Source organism: Ambystoma mexicanum, chromosome 5q (genome assembly GCF_040938575.1).
Source record: "Ambystoma mexicanum isolate Mex_15411 chromosome 5q, UKY_AmexF1_1, whole genome shotgun sequence".
Taxonomy (NCBI): Eukaryota; Metazoa; Chordata; class Amphibia; order Caudata; family Ambystomatidae; genus Ambystoma; species Ambystoma mexicanum.
The window spans coordinates 770,729,046-770,751,998 of NC_090933.1; positions in this window are offsets into that span (position 1 = coordinate 770,729,046).

Below are 22,953 nucleotides of genomic sequence, written 5' to 3' on the forward strand. Positions count from 1 at the left end.
TAGTACACCTGCTCCGACCTCCTGGAGGAGCATATTTTCCACATACTCGATGGGGTCTTTGCCTTCCTCACCTTACGGAATTCCAATTATGCGGATATGATTCCTCCGCGCTCTCCCCTCTGCATCTTCCACCCTCCTTTCCAGAACCTTGATTCTCTGTAATACCTCTGACATCTGTGTATGCGTTACAGCAACCCCTGCCGTATTTTGCTGCACCTGCTGTTCCATTGCCGTCACTCTCTCTGTTAAGTTTCTTGCGTCCTGGTGGAGGAGGCCCACATCTACCATTACTGTATCCAGTTTATTTTCTAGAGATGCTTTCAGAGCCCCTATTGCTGTGTCCATCTTGTTTTTGAGGGATGCTTTCATGGAGGCGATTGCCTCCAGTATCGTGCCTTCGTTAGCGGCTTCCGCTGGGTGTGAGGTGTCATCTGCTGCTGCTGCCTTGTCCACTGACGGTGACAGTTTGTGTCCGGATGCCTTAGTAAAGGTTTCCATGCTTACTTGCTTGGTTTTCCCTTCTGTTTTCTTGTTTGGCATCGCGGGGGGTACCTTCCTCTGCCTGTGTTGCCAGTACTAGTCTCGGCTGTGCCCCACGTGCCGTGGCCCCTGTTTCTTCCTCCGCCCTGGTCTTCCTGCTCATCGGTGTTTGCGGGTCTCTCCGGCGTATGTTTCTCGGGCACCTTCCACCTTGTGATAGGGTTGTTACACACTTCCGGCAGGTATATACGTTGGGCCTTCGTATCCTTGACGCCATCATTTCTCCCGGCGCTTTTTGTTGTTCGATGTCGGCTGTCGGATGTCGCCTCGGGTCGGGCCTTTCCCATGCCTGCTGCATGTGTCCCCGTGTTGCCTGCGTTGCGTATGAGCACTCCGGGAGTCACCTCACCGTATCAGGGGGTAGCTTCACCCCTATGTCGGTGTTCGCCGGCACTGGGGTTCGGCTTCAGTACTGATACAGGGGTTCTCTTTCCTCCAGCCTCACCGTCTTCTATGTGGTGCGGCTCCGTGCGCCTCTGACCCCCTCGCTGGGTTTCGCGGGTGGGGTTAGCTGTTCTGAGAATGTACGCTTTGATCCCCGTCTGCGTCCTCAGGTCTCCTCTGTTTTGCCACCCTTCTCCCTACGGCGGCGCTGGTCTCCGTAGGTTGTGTACTGCAGTCCCTGTCTACGCCTGCGGGCCTCTCCCGCTTCTGCGTCCCACTTCCACCAGTCGCGCTGGTCTCCATGTCGTGGAGTTGACTCAGGCTCGGGTCTTCCCTGAACTAGTTTCTGCGTTATGCGCGCCCGATGTCCTTCTCGCCGATCGTGTACATTCTCCGGCTCACTCTGTATTACGCGGCCGGGGTCCTCCCACAGCTCGCGCATCCGCCATTTTGATTTTGCAGGATGATTCCTCCCCGGCAGTCTATCTTCTTTTCCACTGCCTGATTTTCTCCGGGGGCTTTGCCGGGTGGGCAGCAGGTGTTCCGGTCTCTGTGGAGAGACTTTGGCGGTCTTTTGAAACCAATTTATGCTAGTTTTGTCAGATTTTGTCAGGATCGCTCCAGAGCTCCTCAGCGGCACATCTCACTAAATCGGCTGCTTAGCCATGCCCCCTAGTTAAATACATATTTAATCTTCATTTACTCAGCTCTGGCGTTTTGGTCATCTCCTGTTGGTACCAGGAGAGTACTCAGTTAAATCTGCCTATAGTCCCACCCCCTTTGTTCAACTGTATAATCATATTGGCAATGCTGCCAATCATATCTGTCTCATGAGCACATTGGTTCTGCTATTTCTTCTTTTACTAACATTTTCTGAAATGTGTTCATGAAACCTTTGTATGTCTATCTTGTGTCTGTTATGAACAGATGTGGCACATGCGTAGATGATGTGAGCTGGGCTGTTACATGCTCATCTGTATATCTGTTAAAACAATGCCCTTGTCCTGATGTGTCTAGTTGAAATCTGCAACATGGTATTATCATGCTTCAAAAATGGGCATGCGTATATGTATGTCTCCTTGATGCTGAAAAAATCTTGTGTCAGAATGTGATTCATTCTTACATAGCAATGCAATACTCAGATGTTTTGTTGTACTTCAAGTTAATACAAATAATACATGATTGTAACCTAAAAGTCCCATTATCTCTTAAAAATCACCATTTTTGTAATTTCTAGCTTGTGGTAAACTGTGTAACATAGTTATTGAAGGGTACTGTTCTAAAGAAAGCAATCCAAGTCCCAGTCTTCATTCATGCCTTTAGGTGTCATGGTGTCAAGCTGATCTATCCAAAATGCTTCCTGTTGTTTCCTCAATTTCTTGATGTCTAGGCATTGCCCTTTATTTACAATTACTTCTAGTACCTGGAATTTGATCTGCGCTACATTATGATTCATAGCATTGAAATGTTTGGCAACTGCGGAATTGGGATTTGTATTCCTTATGCAGAACTTATGTTTGTTCATGCAAACTCTCACCTTTCTTCCTGATTCACCTATATAACATAAACCACAGGGGCACTTAATACAGTTTATGATGTTTTCTGTGTTGCAGGTGGCAAAACTTTTCAATTTAATCTATTCTCCAGTCTGAGGATGCAAAACTGTGTTGCCTTTAATGATATTATGTCAGTTGCCACAATTCAGACAAGGAAAGGTCCCTTGTCTGCTGTCTTTTCTGATAGTATTCTCAGTTCCTGCTCTCGTATTCACCAATACATCTCTTAAATTACTGTTGTGTTGGTAAGCAAATGTTGGTGCTGCTGCAAACAAATCTTTAGTGCGATTGTCACTAGTCAAAATGCTCCAATGTTTGGTGATCTGTTTCTTGATCTGAACACATTGTGTGGAAAAGCGTGACACATATAACAATGTCTGTGCTGGTTGTTTAGGACTGGTTTGCAGAAGGTCTTCTCTTGATCATGTTCTTACTTTCTCCATTGCTGACTGTAGGTTGATCTCTGGATAGTTTCTATTCTTTAATCTTTTTCTGAGTTTCTCAATTTCAGTTTCGCTATCTACTGGGTCACTGATTATGCATTTCAGTCTTATCATCTTCTATTGGGTAAATTATGTAAAGTGTTGGATGGAAACTCATACGATGCAGAAGATTGTTTCTGTCTGTTGGTTTTGTGAAGAGTGAAGTGGTTATCTGGAGATTGTTAACTTTTACTTTCACATCAAGGTAACGGATCTCCAGTTCTCCTATTTCAGCGGTAAACTGGATTTTTTGGTCAATCTGATTGATATTTGTCAAGAATTGTATCAGTGAATTTCTATCTGCATGCCAGATCCCAGAAATATCGCCGATAAATCATAACCACGTTTTTATGTTTCCTTTCCATGCTGGGTTCTACAGGATATGTTTTTGCTCAAAATGATGACTGAAGCTGTTGGCATAAGGGGGGGGGCATAGTGGCCCATATAGCCATCCCATATACTTGTAAATAAATGTCTGGTCCATATTGGAAGTATGAGTTCTCTGAAATAAATGTCAATAGGAACGTAATACATTCTTTGGCAGCTCCAATATTGCCTATGAACCTAACTGCATGTATCTGTTTTGTCTTATTTTCTATGTTATATGTGATGATGTGTACTGTTACATGTTGTGGGCGCCCTGTGAATCTATGTGAACTTATTTGAAAAGTATATTTGTTCTGGGAATGAAATAATGATGTAATACTCGTCATTGTGTTATCGGTATTTTCTGTTTATTAATGTACGTTATCAAGATTTTGGGTGAAAAGCATGGGCATGTGGCCCCGATGAAAGACGAGGGTCCGAAATGCTTTGGCCTATCCTTGTCCTTTGCTAGAAGCCAAGTACATAGGTGTGATACTTTCACAGAGATCAAACATCAGTGAAATTCAACAAATGAGACTGAATGCTTTTTCTTCAGGTTTGCACAATTGAAATGATAAATAATAGAAAAGAAGAAAATATAACCCATTTTTGAAATAGATTAACCCTTCTTGTGCATCAGGGTGTGCGGCCCACACCGACGGCTCATTAGCCTTGGTCTCTTTTCTTTCACAATCATACTGGTCTCAGTAATAGAGAGGAGAAGAAGTCAAGTCATTAATACTGAAGAGTGGAAGTTAATTGAGAATCATTACTGGCACAACTCATCCCAGTAACATAGAAGAGTAGGAAGCAAGTGATAATCATTACTGGAAGAATCAAATTCGACCCATTAAAAGTGGGAACCAAGTGAGCATCATTGCTGGAACCTTCATACTTGTCCCAGTAATACAAAAAGAGTGTAAAGAAAGCGAGAAACCTTTTGAAAGTGTTCTTAACTGGCCCCTGGTAATATCGGCACATATAATACTAGCAAACTCCGCTATGGAGTCCTATAGGACTCCATGGAATGGAGAGTTACACGGGCACTCTAAATCCAGTGGACATACCACCGGATCGAATGCCGATAACAGTAATACATTTTGCCGGTATCCTGGCGGATTTATCACCAAGATACCGGCAAACTCATAATGAGGCCCAAATATCAAGAAAGAGCAAGACAGATCTTAAACAAAGAGAGAGAGAGAGAATGTATGTCAGAAGGGAAAAGCAAAGTGTTAAGAACACGTTTGAACAGCTGAAAAATACTATTTCTGAAATCTGTGAACTCATCAGAATACTTGCTACGAACTATCTCAGAATCAACTACTGAGAGTGACTTTGCTGAGAAGCAGAACACAGGAGAACGACGCCATCCTCATGTGCCTTGGTTGTTTTGAATAGTGGCAGGGACAGAGTAGATTAGATTTGGACAGAAGACAGTTTTCCCTTTCAGACTCAAAGAAGACTAATGAGCACCCCAGTTAGTTTCTGCTATGTAGGGAAAACCCATAGGTAAGGGATAGCTTGGAGTTACCAAATTTTATTTCATTGAACAAAATCCTTAATATAGAAACAGTTCATCTGAAACCTTTTATGACCCGCCACACTTATCGCCATGGAATCCAGGAGCATTGTAACCTACTGATCAATGCGTGAGGGTTCCAAAGAAAGGCAGTTGGAAGGAGGCTATCGGGTCAATCAATGCTGCTGTGTTTCTGGGGGCCTGGCAAGTCCTGCTCTTGTTGGTTGTGGGCCTCCTAATACATCTTTCCGCTAAGCCACCTCTGCCTGGACCCATCCTTCCATGATTACAGTGTGTGACATTATGCAATGAAAGGTTTGGGGGATTTTATTTAGATTCTAGCTTCTGTGGCCCCAGTTTGGTTACCATCTGTCATGAGTTTCATCATACATTGCTTGTCAGAGCCTAACCTCCACCACAAATTCAGTTAAGGCCTCCCTGGGGATGTGTCAGAGAAAAGTGCCACGCCCAATGCAAGACTCTGAGAGTTGGATTGCTGGGCTTAGTGCAAGAGAAACCACCACCTCATAGCACCTGAAAGGTTTACTATTGGACAGCATTACTGTTGGGGGCCTACTCCCAGAGCATTTAGGAGCCACTTCATATTGCTCTTGTGTAAATGATTAACTTTATATTTCATTATTAACTTCCCTACACATTTGTATCACTAAAACAAGCATGTACACTTGCAACAGTGGGTCCCTTTGAACTAATAAATAGAAACACAAACGGAATGTTCTCATGCTTTTATTTAGCACTAGCTTACATACCCAGCGTTGGCCAAGATTTCCTTATCTCATAGTTACTATTTGTTCACTTTTTTCAGAAAGGCTCCATAAGAAAGGTGAAAGGAAACATTCACTACATCTATCGATTATTTAATAAAAAATGTCTCCTTTTAAAAACTGCACAACACATTTTTGTTCTTAAAAAGTAATTCTGAAACGTATAACTGTACGTGAGAACAACATGGAGATTCCTGAGCAGCGTGATGGGTGACAAGATGCCAACGGTGTCCACAACTATGGACCTAAAGCTTATTATTAGCAAAGTACATGTTCATTGCAAGGCTTGGGTATAAACAACATTTGTAGTTTTTCCACTTGGAGCAAAGATATACAACTAATTTGGGGAATCCACTCTTGAACACGCAATATACAACTGCCGGTAGGAAAAAAAATGGAGATTCCAAGTTGACTTGATTGATTGACCTGTGCCTTGTTGATTGTGATACCTAATGCCAGCCTGACTTGGAACTGTAGGCGCTTGAAACTGAATGGCATGTCTGTCGGAATTAGTGAAATGCTGGGGATGAATACATCTTCTATTTTCCCTTCCTGGCTTTTATTCCGTTGGGCAGCAATTGTTCGATGCACAGTCTTGTGCCATCACACAGCCTAGATGGGTCAGGATTGTAAAGCAGCATGTGGGGTGACTCAGGTTTTAGTTGAAGGTGATGTGGTGGTATTGTCTTGGGGGTTGAGTGAGTTTAGGAAATCTGTTGCATAGTTTACAGCTTTGTCGGCATCCACCACTGTATCGATTGAGTTATACTCAGTAACTGTGCCCGGCAGCATATCCTGAATCTGATTATCCATTTCATTGACATAATAATTTAGCAGCAAGTATGGCTTGTTCACACAGCCACTCGTGAAATAACACTAGCACTATTCGTAAGAGAGTAACAGAAATGCCTATTGCACCTCTTTATATAGCAACAATTTGGAAACTTCTGGAATACTACCTGCCTTCTCCTTCACCTCTCAGTGCCATTTGCCACCCATACACCCCATCTTCGCCTCCCATACACCTTCACCTTTCGCCTCTCATACGCCTTCGCCTCCCATGCTCCAATGCTTCGCCAAGCCACAAACAAACTATTTTTTACTTTTATATATATATATAGATTAGTATATATTTATTCTCTTGTAGAAATAATATAGAACATTGAACAAAGTATAGTCAAACAATAGACAGTCCCCAATATTATCAATAACGTAGTTGAAAATAGTCCTAGCATCCTACTCTTCTCTTGTTCACTGCTCAGAATTTAAAGATTAAAACTAAACTGTGATCTGTAGACCCCACCTGAAATATTGCACTGTAAAATAAAAGTTAGATATACTCACAGTAGTGCTGTCAGAATTGGTGATCCAGTAGACAGGTGATGCTATCCCATCCACTATAAACCCATTATGTGGAATTAGTTAAAACACTATCAAAAGTCCATTAATTCTAAGATGAATTACCTAAACAAATCTAAAGTCAAGATAAAAATACAGATGACACAGTTATTGTTCACTGCTGGATTCCTCCCTTGCATCCGCTAGTGCATAATTGGATCTACTTATTCTGTCATGGTTATTGTACAGGACTAGAGGTTTCTAAATGTGCTTTGTCCAGCCTTGCTGCACACAATAGCACAGTGTCTCTCCAGACGACAGTGAACAGTGCAAAGCTGGAGTAGCAAACATAAACCATGGACACATGCTTGTTTGCCAAAGGTCATGCAGAAATACATGTGGGAAAACACGTCCTTATTCACCCCCAAAAATCTAGAAGCAAGCATAAAATTAGAAATTAGAAATTGTTTGCTCCATAAAGCAGATGTACTCTGCTCTGGTAAATGTATTAGAATAGCTGTTGCTTCTTCTTACCAGTCAGTCAGGAGTCATATGCAGCTCTGCTGTTCAGGTCTGTCTGCCATCTCTGCCCTGCATAGAATCTTCTCTCCAGCAATCTCTGTGCCACCACTTCCCTTTGAAGCTTGCCTTTTAGTGTACATTTTGGTTTATCTAAACCCCACCTAAAGTCAATTCTGAACTCAGGACATCATTTCTAATCTACTTGTTCTTTTCAACAGCTGTCCACACATTTCCGCCATGACTTGACATTGTTTTCAAGTAAAATACAGTGGAAATTAATGACATGGGGATGTAATGGTCTGTAATCTTGGTGGTCCTCTTTTAAGAAAACTGAGGCAGTCCACAACAAAACTGAGCTAGCCCATATTGAAAACTCAACCAGCTAGCTGGTCTTTTTCCAATTGCTTAAAATTGTTTTTTGAGGAAAGAAAGTGAACACGTTGTGTAAAACATTAAATGCTTCCCTTTTGTATTGCCATGGATTATTCAAGTGTTGGGCTAGTTGTGGTTCTACTCATATTCAGTGGAGACAGATTTATCAGTTCCATCCTCGCTCAATGTGATTAACCAGAAGGACAGCATTCCTTGGTGTCTGCGCGCCGAACACAAAGCTACAGAATACATGGTCCCCTATCAATGACTGTGTGTGCAGGGTGCAGAGGAAGAGAAAGAGAAATGGACTGCCACATAGGAGGAGGTGGGGAGAAGATGCAGTGGGTATCTGGAGCGTGTGATGGAGCAGTGGAGGCACAGAGAAAACTGTGGAGGGGAAAGGCCAATGACTGGAGGAGTCCCTCTGCATGTGCATATGGCTGCAGAGGGGGTGGCTGAGTTATGGGAGGTGGGCCCCTCATTGAGAGGTGTGATTGGGGTGGAGGGGACTATGAACGCAGGGAGAGCACAGAAAGAAGTGGAGGAGTAACAAGCCACAGTTCTTGAAAAGGAAGGTCGATGGGTGGGATTAAGGCAGTTGGGGGTTGGTGACTCAAGATGCACTCTTTATAATTGAGAATTCAGTCTGTTTTTAAAAGGCATTCTTTTCATTATTCAAGTGCATGTACTATTTATGAAGCATGCACACATGATTTTAACACTGTAATATAACTCCAGGTCATCATGATGCACCTTAATTCTTTTTATGTATTCCCAGTTTGTGTTATAGTAAAACAATGGGCCTCATTCCGAGTATGGTGGTAGTCATGGAGCTATTTGCGCCATGACTACCTTCCATACCGGTACCGACTCCGACTTGGTTCATTGGGGATTTACCGGTGTAGTCCGACCTTTGCGGGACCGGTAAGTACCCATTGAAAGAGCCATTCCCCATTCCCATTTGAACCCCCATAGGGTTTAATGGGAGTGGGTAAGGCGCTAATAACGGTACCGCAAATTGCGGTACCGTTATTGGCTCTGAATTCCCTTAACGGGTCCCGTCCATAACGCCTGGTCAGACCAGGTGTTAAAGGGGGGACCCACTAAGGGAACTTGTAGTAGGGTGGTAAGGGATTACCGGCACCGGTCTCCTTACCGGTTCCCGGTATCCCTTACTGCCCTACTCGTAATGAGGCCCAATGTGTTATTGTTTGAGAACACGGCAGCCTGTCTACATCTAAATGCATTGCAAACAATTTGAGTGGAGGACAGTTTCACATGAATAAACTATCTAATGCTACGTACAAACATTAAAGGCCTCATTTCAAGTTTGGAAGTAAGTCGGTAGTAATTCTGTTGAATTACTGCCAACTTCAGTTACTGCTACCGCCACTTGGTCCAGTGGTGGTAGGGCGGGGATAGTCCCAATTTTAGGAGTCCCTAGGACTCCATGGGGTTTTTGGCACAATTATTGTGACCGATAATATTGCATAGTTATTCAGCCCATTTTTGTCTTTAAAGTGGAGAATTTACCTCCAGCACATTGCTGGAGGTAAATCTTCAGGGATGTCAATTTGGGATCGATGGAGGACACCGCCGCGACCCCTGGGGTCTCCCTTGCTACCTCTGCAGTTTCCCTTGCTATCCCTGTATTAAAAAAAAAATAAACAGACAGACCTGCCGTTTCAGAAATTATCCTAACAAACTACTCTTAGTTTCCATACAGGATTTGATCCCTTTTCAAATGTATTATGAGTATTGCACTACTGCGTGAGAACATTTTGAAACTTCTATGGCCATATATAGAATATGGAAGAGAAAGGGATGGTATCTCGAGAGAACTCGAGATACAAACAAGGGCACAAACAACAACAGCTAAATAGTTGCAAGACACTATTCAATAACAGTTTGTTGTGGCTAAGGAAATTATAAAACACAATATGGTTTTAGACGAAAATATAATAATTAATTACAATTTCAAACAAAAAGTCTAATTGAGTATTTTCAATACAGACCATTCATGGTAGCATGTTCATCATAGTGGTAAATAGATTTGCATACAATTATATTAAAAAAAAACAATTAATTACATAAAGATTCCACAAATATGCATGTCATTAAATTAACACTGGTAATACCAATAAATTCAGTCACTTTGAATCTGTTTAAACACAAATTATAGCCTGATATCTAAACAGGGGATTGCTGCTGTTGTGCCTCCTATCTCATACTACGCGTTTCGGGTTAATTGACCCCTTCTTCAGGTATCGTTATCGTATCGTTATCAGTTGGTTCGTTCTTTCTCTAAAGATTAATTGAAGGTAGTATTATTTATTTTAGTCATAATTCTCTGAAGATTATTAACTGAAGAAAAACTAAAAACTAAATTTGGACGCTCCACTAACCTGTTGATGCAATCAGTGTAATGGCCAATGTTCGCAATGGATGATATTCAAATCCTGTAATCAACGAAAAATGTATACATAATTACTGTTGGATCAGTCTGTGACTTGCATTTTACCTATCCTCAGCGGCGATTTATAACGGGGACCAGTAGCTCGAAAAAGCGCTGGGTCACACTCTAAGAATGGGGTCTTTGTTCATAGTTGATGGTTATTAATGATTAAACTTCTAACTCACCTATTAGGTTATGTAGTCAGAGTCTTTTTGCCCGTGGACTTGTAGAATACCTCCACAGTTCCTCTACATTGTCATAAGAGGTGCAATGGCAGCTAGAGTAAAAACAATGAAATCGGAAATGTCACTCATGTTTGTTCTACATTATTAAAGTGGACATGCAGGTCAATGAGTGATGAATCAGTACCTTAAATGGAGTTCCTATGGCTTCTCCGTATTGTGAATTAAGTATCTTCACATACAATTCATCCTCGTCTGGCTTGGCTGAAAAGGGAGCCGCCGTATTTTTTAGTTTATAAATTCCTGCGCACTGTTGCAAGAATCGTATGTAATACGGTAACAGAGCAGCTAACCGCTTCAGTATTCGGTAGCTGTTGGATAGAATAAGAGCTATCTCTGTGTCGATTATACTATTTTTCGGATGAACAGAATCTATCAACCAATATCTTATCCGCTAAATCTTAGTACTACAGGCAAAGCACAAAGATTACCTGCATATAGGAGTGCTATTGTGTCCTCGTGTCTATCTGGAAAGCGGTAGGGTATTTCCTGCTTGGCGGCCTTTGCTACGCAACGCCTGCAAGTGTGTATATGTGATATAGACTAGAGTGTCTCTTACTGTTAGGGAAGGCTCGGAGGTCCTCCATCTTGGATGGAAAGATTGCGGAAAAGAGCATTGCAATGGATAAATATAAAGAAAACCTACAGTCCGGATTTGAAGGATAGTGAGATCCCAGATGTAATAAAGACCCAAGGGACTATGGGTAATTGTTCGAATACTCAAACTCAACAAAACGTAAAATTTCAATAATTTGCATATATCATTGCGGTATTACATTACGGACAAGACGGGAAGTTCTATTATTTCCCATATTTCAGTGCATCACTTATTTAATCAAAAAGCTAGAGGATAGAGATCCTCAATAAGACTTTTTGTTTGAAATTGTAATTAATTATATTTGTGTCTAAAACCATATTGTGTTGAATAATTTCCTTAGTCACAACAAACTTTTATTGAATAGTGTCTTGCAGCTATTTAGCTGTTGTTGTTTGTGCCCTTGTTTGTATCTCGAGTTCTCTCGAGATACCATCCCTTTCTCGGCAGCATTTTGGATCTAGTAGCATAGATCTTAACAGGGAGCACTATTAAGTTTATTAATACTTACCGAGAGTCCTTTACCTCAAATTAAAAACCATCAAGTACTTATGCGTGCACCTCTACAACCAAACTGTTCATATTTAGAATATGCACATGTGCCTCTCACCAAAAATTACTGATGGACCTTCGCACCAATCATAATAGAGAACTAATTTAACTGACAGCTGAAGACTGGGACACTGCCGCCAGTTCATTGGATCAGAGAGGTGTGGCTTGTTACTAATGTTACTCACTCATCCAATCATACAAACTTTCAGTGAGGTTTTAGCGGATAGGTACCGGTGGTGGGAGATGGCCGGCTGTCTGGAGTCAATGGTGGGACCTGAAATGGCTTTGGCAACCAGCGTGTTCCATAAACTGAAGTAAACATGGCGAGAGGAAACGCGTTCAGGTAACTGCAAATGCCCCTCAAGTCTCTCCCAATAGACGTCACGCATTTGCACATCTCCCATAGCACCTTGTTTGTCTAGAAGAGAGGTTAGTATTAATGTAGCTCCAGCTCCCACTCTCCCCCTCTTAGTAAAGTTTTTAAGCCACTCTCTTGGGGCTATTTTTAAGGAAATGTGTGACAGAGAAGGTGTAAAATCCAACAAATGTGCCCGTGATGCAACAGGATGATTTCACATTCCATGCCACTTCCCTCATGTCACTCCTACTTCACATGAATGCATGCGACTACTCAGCCACTGGGGAGAAAATGAAAAGCGTGAGGGGGCGCGCAAAGGATTCTGTATAGCCAATGGAGCACTGAAATACTAGAAAACTGTACATTTATAGATGGTTAACACACACGTGCAAAAAGTGAAGCTACTGCACTGCAAATGTAAACATGTCAGCAGCATATTTAAATGAAATAAACGCATACACCTGACCCCAGTAGAACTCGCTGTCGGTAGTGACATTTTATAGACACAGATAGATTCTATCCCAGACTCCTGAGACGTGGGTGTATATTCACTCTACTGACCTTTTTTCTGCAGATTCATGATGTGTTATTTGAGGGTTACACAGGGACGACGTCAGGGCCTTTCAAAGGGCCTCAAGCTTCACGGGGCCCCCAGAAACTGCCTCCATGTGCCAGTCAGCAATCTTATAACACAGAAATATATTCATATATGTATTACTTTCCTACTAGGGATTCAATATGCACTTTGCAGTGCTCGCCAAGGTTTGTTTGAGCCCTTCAGGCCGACACTTCCCACCTCATTGCCTTTTAACACCAGTTCCTCTACATCAGCCACTTGCTGACAAAGGAGAATTCAAAGCTTTTTATTGCACATTTAGTCTTTAAGCCCCCCTGCAGGATCGCTGTCTCCTCATTATTGGCAGCTATAAACCCCCTGCTGTATTTGTCTCCATTTATAATGTATGCACTCCACGGGTACCTCAGATGTTTTTCGCTCTAAGCAAGAGTGGTCCCTCAAACATCAAGTTAGGATGAGCCCCAACACATCTTCAGCCGGGCCTGGGGGCCCTGTTTATAGCTGTGTTGTTTATTTCAGACACACAAGGCATATGTATAGGGTCTGGACTTGCTGTCTGCTGTTTATCGTAGACATCTGATCCATTATATCAGAGGCACTGTATGGGGCTAGCAGCTGTTTATCCGGGACTCTCGATGCACGATTTCTGATGCATCATTTCAGTGCCACTGTATTGGTCTGAGGCACTGTTTATACAGGACTCACGATGCATGATTTTTCATAAGCAATATATTTTCTGATGTTTAACCCAGACCCCTGCTGAATTATTACAAAGGAAGTGTACAGGATTAAAGGCTGCTTATCCCACACGCTTAACTCGTGGCTGTAGTAATTATACTGGGATGTTAACACCAAACCTCTGAGGCATGGTTTTATGTTCACTGTACTGGGAAGTCTGTTGTCTAGCCCCAGGCTCTGGGTGCATTATTTCAGTGGCACTCTGAACAGGACGTGTTATATAGACCATGAATAGACGCTGCTTGTTCGTATCAACACCTTACTGGGCAACCTACTGTTTATCCTAGACTTCAAGGGTATTATTTTTGTTGCAATGTATGGGGCTACCTGCTGTTTATCGAGGTTGCCAGATGCAAGGTGTTCTTGATATTTCTGGGCTGTTTACTGTTTAATCCAGACTATGCCCTGTTGCACTGCATCCACTGCACTGTTGAGCATGTTGTATCTTAGTCCTGACGTGTGGTTTTCTAGGCACTGTACTGGCATAGCCACTATTTTTCCCAGAGCCTAGTTTCATTCTCGCAGAGGCCCTGTTGCATTGAATTGAGTGACATCCATGCTGATTATCAACTGTTCTGTTTTCTACAATTTATAGTTGTTCTGTGCTTGTTCAACACATGAATGCCACGGATAATGAGTACTTCTGTATTGTGAGAAACCAGAGGGTGTCTCACATGCTAGTGCCTGGGGATCTCTCTCTCAGGTGGCCAGGGCACTGCCATCACCTTTGGATCCAGACCCCTGGGGTGGACCAGTGCAGGAGGATCACCTGGGTGAGGGGTTTGCAGGGAGTTGGGGTGAGGCAGCCGATGGTGAGATGTGGTATTCCCACCTATTTGGTTTATCTAACCCATCCTATTTTTTAGGATTCTCTGACATCTGAACTCCCTCCCCCCCTTATTTACACAAACACTGGGCCAAGGAAGAGGGTGAATAACAACATAAACTTTCACTCATCGTACTGGACATGTCACTCTAAGCGGGTCAGGCAAAGTCAGGCACTTGATTCTAAGTGCATACACCTGATACCAATTAGCTCTCCTCCCACCTAGAGAAACACTCTGAGCAAGGCAGAACACAAGTACGAGCAGAATTATTCCGGGACAAAGGCAAACATACTGAAGCAGAGCGGTGGACCAATGGATGAGAGCAACAGGTCAAAAAACGCAAGAGTTCCCTACTGGAAGTCATTGCCTCCGACAGGCCATGAAACACATGTGGAGAAAGTCAGATCCCACATTGTCTTTCCAGGATGTCAGTGACTCTCCCGGGTGAACGACAGAATTGGGGAGGCAAGTCCAAGCCTGTCATACTAACCTTGACTCTTGAATTGGAAATCGTAAAACCAAGAAAGAAACGCACACAGCCGGTGAGTTGGAAAGTGACCTGAGCGACCGGTGTGTGTTAAAGTTTGAAGCAGTAAAATTATATCGCAAGTGAAGGCTGCCTGCGTGTGGATGAAATTCAAAGAAAGGCAGACCTGTGAATGATCTTCGATGTAAGGACAGCTGTGAAATCAGTGACACTAAGTAACAGAGTGGTCTGGCAAAAGGAAGTAGCTCACTCGAAAGTCTCTGTGAAAGGTATATTGTTTGAAGCGATAACGCAAATGAACAGCAAAAGTGAAGTAAGCAAGACTAATTCCTTGGGAAGGGGAGAGTGAAAGTTAAATCGTGAACTTTGAGTGGAAGTGGTCCTGCAGTGGTCTGCAAAGAAAGCCACTCACATTCAAAAGTCTTCGACATCCAAAAGTGGTCCACGCCCGACAGATGGAGACCCAAAGTGTAAAAAGCTTGGGGAACTTTAACACACAGGTTTTTGTTGAACTTTGTTGTGAAAGGTCTGAGCCTGAAAGAGAGGGACCTATGTGAACTTTGTTGTGAGAGGTCTGAGCCTGACAGAGGCGCACTTACGTGAACTTTGTTGTCCGATATCTGAGCCAGTTAGAGGGAGACCGGCGTGACATTTTTGTTGAAACATTATTTGGAAGTCAGGAAAAGAGACTTTAACATAGAAGGCCAGGCGGCCTTGATTCACGTTTTGGAACTGCTTATTGTGTTGAAAACCGAGCCAGAGTGTGACATCATGCCTACAGGGACAGCCTTACTTTGTGAGGTCTAATGTGGGGAGGAGAGCTGGTTCAACTACAATTATTCTTTTGAACACTGATTTTTCCTTTGCACACATTTTGCCTTTATACACTTTTTTGTACAAGAGATAGGGCAGGCATTCGGTTTTGTTAACATAGGTCCTTGTGATTTGACAGACTCCGCCAGAACTGTTTTATTTTTCGTTTGATGGTCGAGACTACTCCCATCTTAGTTATCGGGCAAAGTAGGAGTTTCTCCAGCCCCTAAAATTTCAATAATGGTTTTACAAATTTTACACTTTGTGTCAGTGTCATACTTGTGATACCATGCCTTTTTTTACAGGATCCATTGATCTATAGATGTTTCATACACTTGCCTGTAGCCGGCATTAGAGATTTTAGTTACCCTGTTACAATTACACCATTATGTATGTTTTACATATAGGCCCCACATCGAATCTGGAAAATGACATTCCACAAATGTGTGATTGTGGACAAATAACGCCTCACTCTGTGCCTCGGTTCTTATATCTGGCTGAAATGAGAGTGCCTGGAAACATAGGTGTTAGACGCATCTGAAAGTTGTGTGCCATCACTTCCTGTGATGGCTCTTGGTGGTGGGGGCAAATTACATCACTTCCTGTGATGTCATCAGATGACACGGCTGTGTTATGTCACTTCCGGTACCCCGGTGAAATGACGTCCCTGTAAATCTTCACTTTAAAGCAATACTTGGGATTTCACAGAGCGGTAAACACAGTGGTAATTCCGTTACCAACAAAAAAAGCAGGGCTAATGGAATTACCACCACTTTTTTACAGCTCCATGAAGCTCAGAATGAGGCCCTTACTCTTCCATGTGAAGAGTTGGCCTGTAAATTAGTTTCTGCATATGTTTATTTTGATTCAGTGAACATGTTGCTTTGAAATAAACCTTGCACTTAAGTGGATAAAAATGTGTTCAAAAGCTGGAATGTCAAAAGTGCTAATATTCCAATACTTAGATGAAAAATCCTTACTCCTATAAACAAAACACAAGCAGGTATTGTGTTTTACAGTTGACACACTAACTTGAGGAACACAAGAAGTATATATCGAATACAGCTTACAATAGGGACAGTTTCAGCTGCTCTGCATATATATCCAGAGGCTTTAGTGTCCTGTTCAAGAAGGAAATGTGTTTCATTATAGATAAGTAAGGGATGGACCCCGAGGCTAAACATGTGGAGGGTTTCTATAACATTCTTTGCAGCTTGGATGTCTTAAATTACACCATATGAATAAGACATTTTTGGATAGTATTGACCTTCCTAGTCAATCAGCGGTGGAAGTGGAATCCTGGAGAATGCTATAAACTACTAAAAACATTATTAAAGCTATGCAACTAATGCAGAGTGCAGATGGGCTTCCAATAGACCCTTATCAGGGCTTCTAATAGACCCTTATCGGGACATCTGTCCTCAAGAAACTGTATAAAAAATATATTCAGAGAGGTGAAATTCCAGAGACAATGCAATTTGCATGCATAACTGTGATTGCAAAACCTGATGAAGACCCCACGGATTATGCAAACATTTGTCTAATTCCTGGTGCTTGGGAAGTAATCTGCCCAGAAATATCCATAAGATTCAGATTAGGGTAATAGCAAGTCACAACATGACAACATAAGGGAATTGATAAATGGTCTTCACGTTTACAGAGCCTCTTTAGAATGATCTGTGGCTATTAGCATTGATGCAGAAAAGGCTTTTGACAGGCTGAGTTGGGATTATTTTGAGGCAGCGTTACCTAAAATGCAATGAGGTCCTGGTTTCCTGAATTTATGTAACACAAGGGGGCATAACAGCACTCCCAATGATCACCTCTCCTTTTTGATAGAGTATTACAGTTGGTGGATTGTGTTTCCAAGGTTTTAGTTTACACAGACGACCTTCTGGTACTGTTATCAGTTATCAAAAATGTCTCAAGATGCGTGTTCCTGCACTTGATTTCTTTGGGAAAGCTTCCAATTACAAAGTGAATACGTGAGTGATGAAAATCATTCTGATAGCACACACTTGTCACAGTAGTCTCTACTCAGTTTTGTTTTTTTTCTGGGTGAAGGACAGATTTAGATAACTTGGGATACTTGTAACAAGGGCACAACCCAAATACGTGTAAACAAAGTGCATACAATATTAACAGAGATTAGAGCTACATAAAATATGTAGGTCAGGTCTCTAACTCTATGAGGGAAATGTGCTGCAATTTTCCAACTGTCCAATTTTATAGTAGCAAATGTTTCTGCCAACTTCTTTGAGGTTGAGCTAACGGTTTCTAACAGCAAGGTGGTTTTCGCAGAGGTATAAAAGTTGGAGAAATTATTATCCAGCTCTTATACTGGAAAGTCTTTTATGGAGCAACATGCCACCATGGGGTGGTTATCCTGATCTTTGCGGCCTGCAAGAGAGTGTGATAAGGAGAATGGGATTGCTGCCTAGTAAAGATTAATGAGGTCTGTACAGCTTGGGACAGAGGAAAAGCATGTAATAGGGTCTATGGTTTTCCCCCTAATTTCTGTGAGGGCTGGTATACGTTGGCTTATGTCTGGCAATTTTGCTAGGGACAGGAATATGTCTCTGCTGTTTTTGGTTTTTGCGTCCTGTGGAGGCTGAATCACCAAGGAAGGTGTTGGTCACATGATAGGCAAAAGCTGTCGAAATTAAGTCCCTAATTTCATCTAGGAAGGTACCACACCTGTGAGGTGGTCTTTAGATGAGGTTAAAAGTGGCTGAATCCATGTGTGATAGAGGGAATTAGAAAGTGACAGTTTCCATTGAATCTAATAGTTATTGATTGTGTACCGAACAAAGCCAGCCACATTTGTAGATGACTGCTACTGCTCCCCTCTTCCCCAATCAGTCAACATGGTGGATGTTCTGTATCAGTGCAACAATAACACCAAAGACATAGGAGGAGGCAGGTGTGAGGCAGATTTCAGCAATGGAGATGTCATTGATTTTATTGGTGGTGCTCCAATCAAACATATCTGCTGCATGTAGAATGGCTTAATGGGTATTATTCACATTAAAGCGTGTATACGCCATGAGGGGGAAGGAGGAGTGATGTTGACGGGAGTTTGGAGAATGTTAGCCGGGTAGTATGTGCTGTGTGGACAAGTGCTTTGTCCCATGTGGTCCGTGTACAGTGTAGGAATGAGCTGGGTTTGTGAGAGCCACATTGTTATGTCCTACTGGTGGGCAGTGTAGCGCGCCAGCTCTTGGTGTGGCCAGGCCAAACCAGGCAACATGTCATTGTATTCATATTTCTCTTGTTGAGGGTGAACTGTGATGTGGCTACCTAGGGGAGACTATGTAAATGAAGTCCTGGGTGGGGATGGTCATCAGTAGAAGTTAGGCAGAAGGTGGGAAGAGTGAAGTCATGTGTCCTGCTCTCTTTGTGTCTCCTGCTGGAGGCTGGAGAGGCTTATGCAGCTGATGACCCTTATATGAAGCCCGAGGTGGTCAGGGTCAGCAGTGGCCAGAGGGTAGGAGGGAAGAGCAAGGTCACAGGAGCTGCTCACACTACGTCTGCTCCTGGAAGAGGATCAGCTTACACAGCTAGTATCCCTTAAGGGAAGCCTGAGGTGGGTGTGGTCAGCAGTGGATGGCAAGTAGAGGGATTGAGATCATATGAGCTGCTCTAACTGGGTCTGCTTCTGGAGGATGGAACTGCTTATGCTGCTGTTGTCCCTTAAGTAAAAATTGAGGTGGGCATGGTCACTAGTAGATGGTAGGTAGAAGGGAGAAAGATCGAGGTAAGTTGATTTACTTTCACCACATCCTGCTTCTGGAAGGTGGATTGGCTTACACCACTGAGGCAGTGAGGACTGCTAAAAGCAGGGATGAACAAGGTCACATCATCACCTACTCTCACCACATCTGCTGCTGTGGCTTGGATTGGTTTATACGTCTGGTGTCCATCCAGTGAAGCCCGAGGTGGGTGGGAGGATGGAGACTGGATCAGTCTATATTACTGGTGTCCATTAAGGGAAGCCCGAGGTGGGTTTAGTCAGAAGTGGATGGTGGGCAGGAGGAGGGATGAGTAGGGTCACATGACCTGCTCTCACCATAACTGGTGCTGGAGGCTGGATCAGGTTACATCACTGGTGTCTCTTAATGGTAGCCCAAGGTGGGTGTGGTCAGCAGTAAAAGGTCGAAAATGTTAGGTCATGTGACCAACTCTCTCCACCTCTGCTGCAAAAGGCTGTATCGGCTTACTCTGCTGGTGTCCCTAAAGTGATGCCAGAGGTGGACATGGTCAACAGTGAATGCCAGGTAGAAGGTGTGAAGAAAGAGGTCACATGCTGCTGGCTTAACTGGGATGCAGGGGTTCCAGCTACTTCAAGGTCCTAACAGGTCCAAACAGGCATTGACATTTTCTTCATCTACCCTTCTCTCCAGTATCCTGGAGATAAACCCATTGTGACCTAAGACTTAATAAAGGTGAAAAGGGGCAGGACTGAGTGGATGGCTATGCAGTGGTCCCATGAACTCGATCCACTAGCACCATCTGACCAACTGCAAGGACCTGGGAGGATAGCTCAGCGACAACGTGCCGGCCTTGGAAGCAAGACAACACGAAGCAACACAGGTTCGATCCCCGGGTCTGCGCTTAGAAACCTCTGGGTGTTTAAGTGAGTTATAAATAAGCAACTAAGATTAAAAAAAGAAAGAACAATTCCTGTATAAGCAACTAAAATTCAAAAAAGAAAGAACAATTCCTGTAACAGTGCCTCGATGCCCACGGGATGTGTGAGCGCTTTAAAAATGCAAAATAAATGATAAATAAATAAATAAAAGAGACTGGACGGCAGCTTAAGTAAGATAAGAAAGGGGGAGGGTTGATAAAGTGCTCCAAAAAGAGGCACCACAAGATTAGCAGTGATTAGCAGGTGGGTGTGGCATTCAGTGATTTTGGCTGCATGAAGTTTTAGTACAATCTGTAAACATGTGAGATTCAGCTAAACTGATTTTAGTCCATGATTTCTGTGACACTATCAGAATTTAATGAAAATATATATAAACCATTTTACTCTATTTGTCTCATGCATTCTGTTATATTCTGAAGGTATTCCAGAACCACTCTGGAACATGGTTGGCAGTTGAAGGGGAGCTTGGCAGAGGTGTTAGCTGCTCTCTGTGCTCTGTATCAAATAAAATTGTTACTCCTAAATGTATTGTGTCCTGTGTACGGCATTTCACGCATCAGTAGCGACGAGGTGGCGAAGTCCGGTCTGCACAAGGTGGCGGAAGGAAGAGCACAGAGGCCCCTCCATGCGCCAGCAGGCACCGAGGGAATAAAAAGGAGCTGCCTCAGTAGCAAGGTGAGAGGGGGTGAAAATACGTAGATAGAGAGGGGCAATGGGGCGGCGTACGAGCAACAACCTTAAAACTAAAGAAGGGGGACGTCGCAAGAAGTTACTCTCATGAGCAACATTCGCTCGTGAGCACTGCCCCCTCTCCCGACCAGCGTTGCGAGCGTGACGTTGAACTCGCAAGCGCCTTCCTCTCTTGGCCACCATTGTGACGCGTTGCCCAGGCAACACACAACGTCACCCCATCAGCTGAAACTTTCTACATACAAAACGACGCAGGCAACAAGCATTGTGCAGGAAGAAAGAAAGACTGACAGCAGTTCAGGAATTTCAAAGAAAGAGAGATAGCATTTGACATTGGCAAATTAACACAGTTTTAAAGCACAGTTTATAAAACATACAATGACTGATATCATTTCATAAACCCAGCAGTTTTAAAGTACAGTTTATTAAGGAAACAAAGAAGGTGTGATAACATTTCAGCAAATTCAAAAAATCCAACCATGGCTACTGCAGCGATACCTTCCCCACCCCCATTCCTAGCTGGACCTGCGACACCACCAATAAGATGGGAGAGGTGAAAGAAGATGTTTGAAACTTACATTGTGGCCCTGGGTGGGGACTAGTTTCACCCCTCTAGGAAACAAGCCTTATTGCTGCACAGTCTGGGCCCCGAGGGGTGCTGTTTAATTGATGGTCTTCCAGAACCACAAGGACCTGCATGAATTTACCTTGGCTGTGAAGAAATTCGAGGAACATTTTGAGCCAAAGAAAAATGTCACCTTCGAAAGACACACATTTTTCCAAAGGACACAAGACCCGATGGAACCAATAGACGGGTATGTGGCTGTGCTAAGGCCATTGAGCCACACTTGTGAGTTTGGTACCTTAACAAATTTGCTGATTACATAATCGACAGTGGGAAAACCACCTATACAGACAGCTTAATTAGAGCAATGTTTACACTGACACCTGTGCAGAATAAAGAGGCATGGTTCAATCTCAATCAGATCTGACTCTTTAATATCATCACTGATTGCTTTTGCAGATTGTCTCTGTTTCAAAGATATTGTCATTATATATGCAACAAGTTGGAATTAAGGGTCCAGTTACAATGTGGCATTCATCCCACGTTGCAGGGGCCGGAATGGGGGTTAACGGCCTGCCAGTCCAAGTTATCGGGCCGAGTGAAGCGAGGGCGGATAACGAGGACTCTGGCCCGTTATCTCCTATTCCAGCCACTGAAACAGGGGATGAAGTCCATTAGCACCCCGGATAAAGTGGTAGCCCATGCTGCTAAAAAAAAGGATTTTCCTTCCTACAGCGGGACGCTCGTGACGTCGCGCTGGAGGACGGAAAGTCCTTTTCCAAGATGGCCACCATGGAAAGGGAAGTGGGGGCTCTGTACGGAGCCCCTCTTCCCTTTCGATGACAGCCCATGGGAGGCAAGGGAAGGAGCGGATGCCGCACCGAAATAAGGTAAGTAGGGGGCTGCAGAAATGGGATGGAGGTTGAGTGGAAGATGGCAGCGGAGGGAGCCGTCCGTCACGTGGCTTGGAATGCAAGCTTGTACCGGCGGTGCAAGCTCGCGTTCCTAGCCATCTGATTGGCTGTTTCCCCCACCCGAGTGCTAATGTAGATTCATCCTAGACTACATGTAGCAGAGTTAGATATTTTTCTAGTGGTCCGTACAACAAAGAAAATGGGTTTGGAAGAAGAAGTTCTTTGAGACGCTCTACTTGAAAAACTGAAGCCCTCGTGTTCATCTGACGAATGTTGGAAATTCATGTTGGTGACACTGCAGTCATGTCAGAAGCAACTTTCTTACATTTTATTTCCTACAATACAATTTATGTTTACCGTTCCCTTAGATGCAGTCCTAGCCTCTTACAGCATAGCTGAAGTGCAAACATTCTGACACCATGGGCCTAAACTTGGATGGTTCTCTTTCTTTTATTTTAGCTGCCCACAATGAGAAGATATTTCCATTCCATCCGCCTGGGAACAGCTGTAACCCAAATTATGAAGTAAAGAGTTAGGATCTATTCTCTAGCCTTGACCTACCCTCAGCTATCATCAAACAATTTGACTGCCATGTGCTATTTCAAAACCAGCAAACAATACA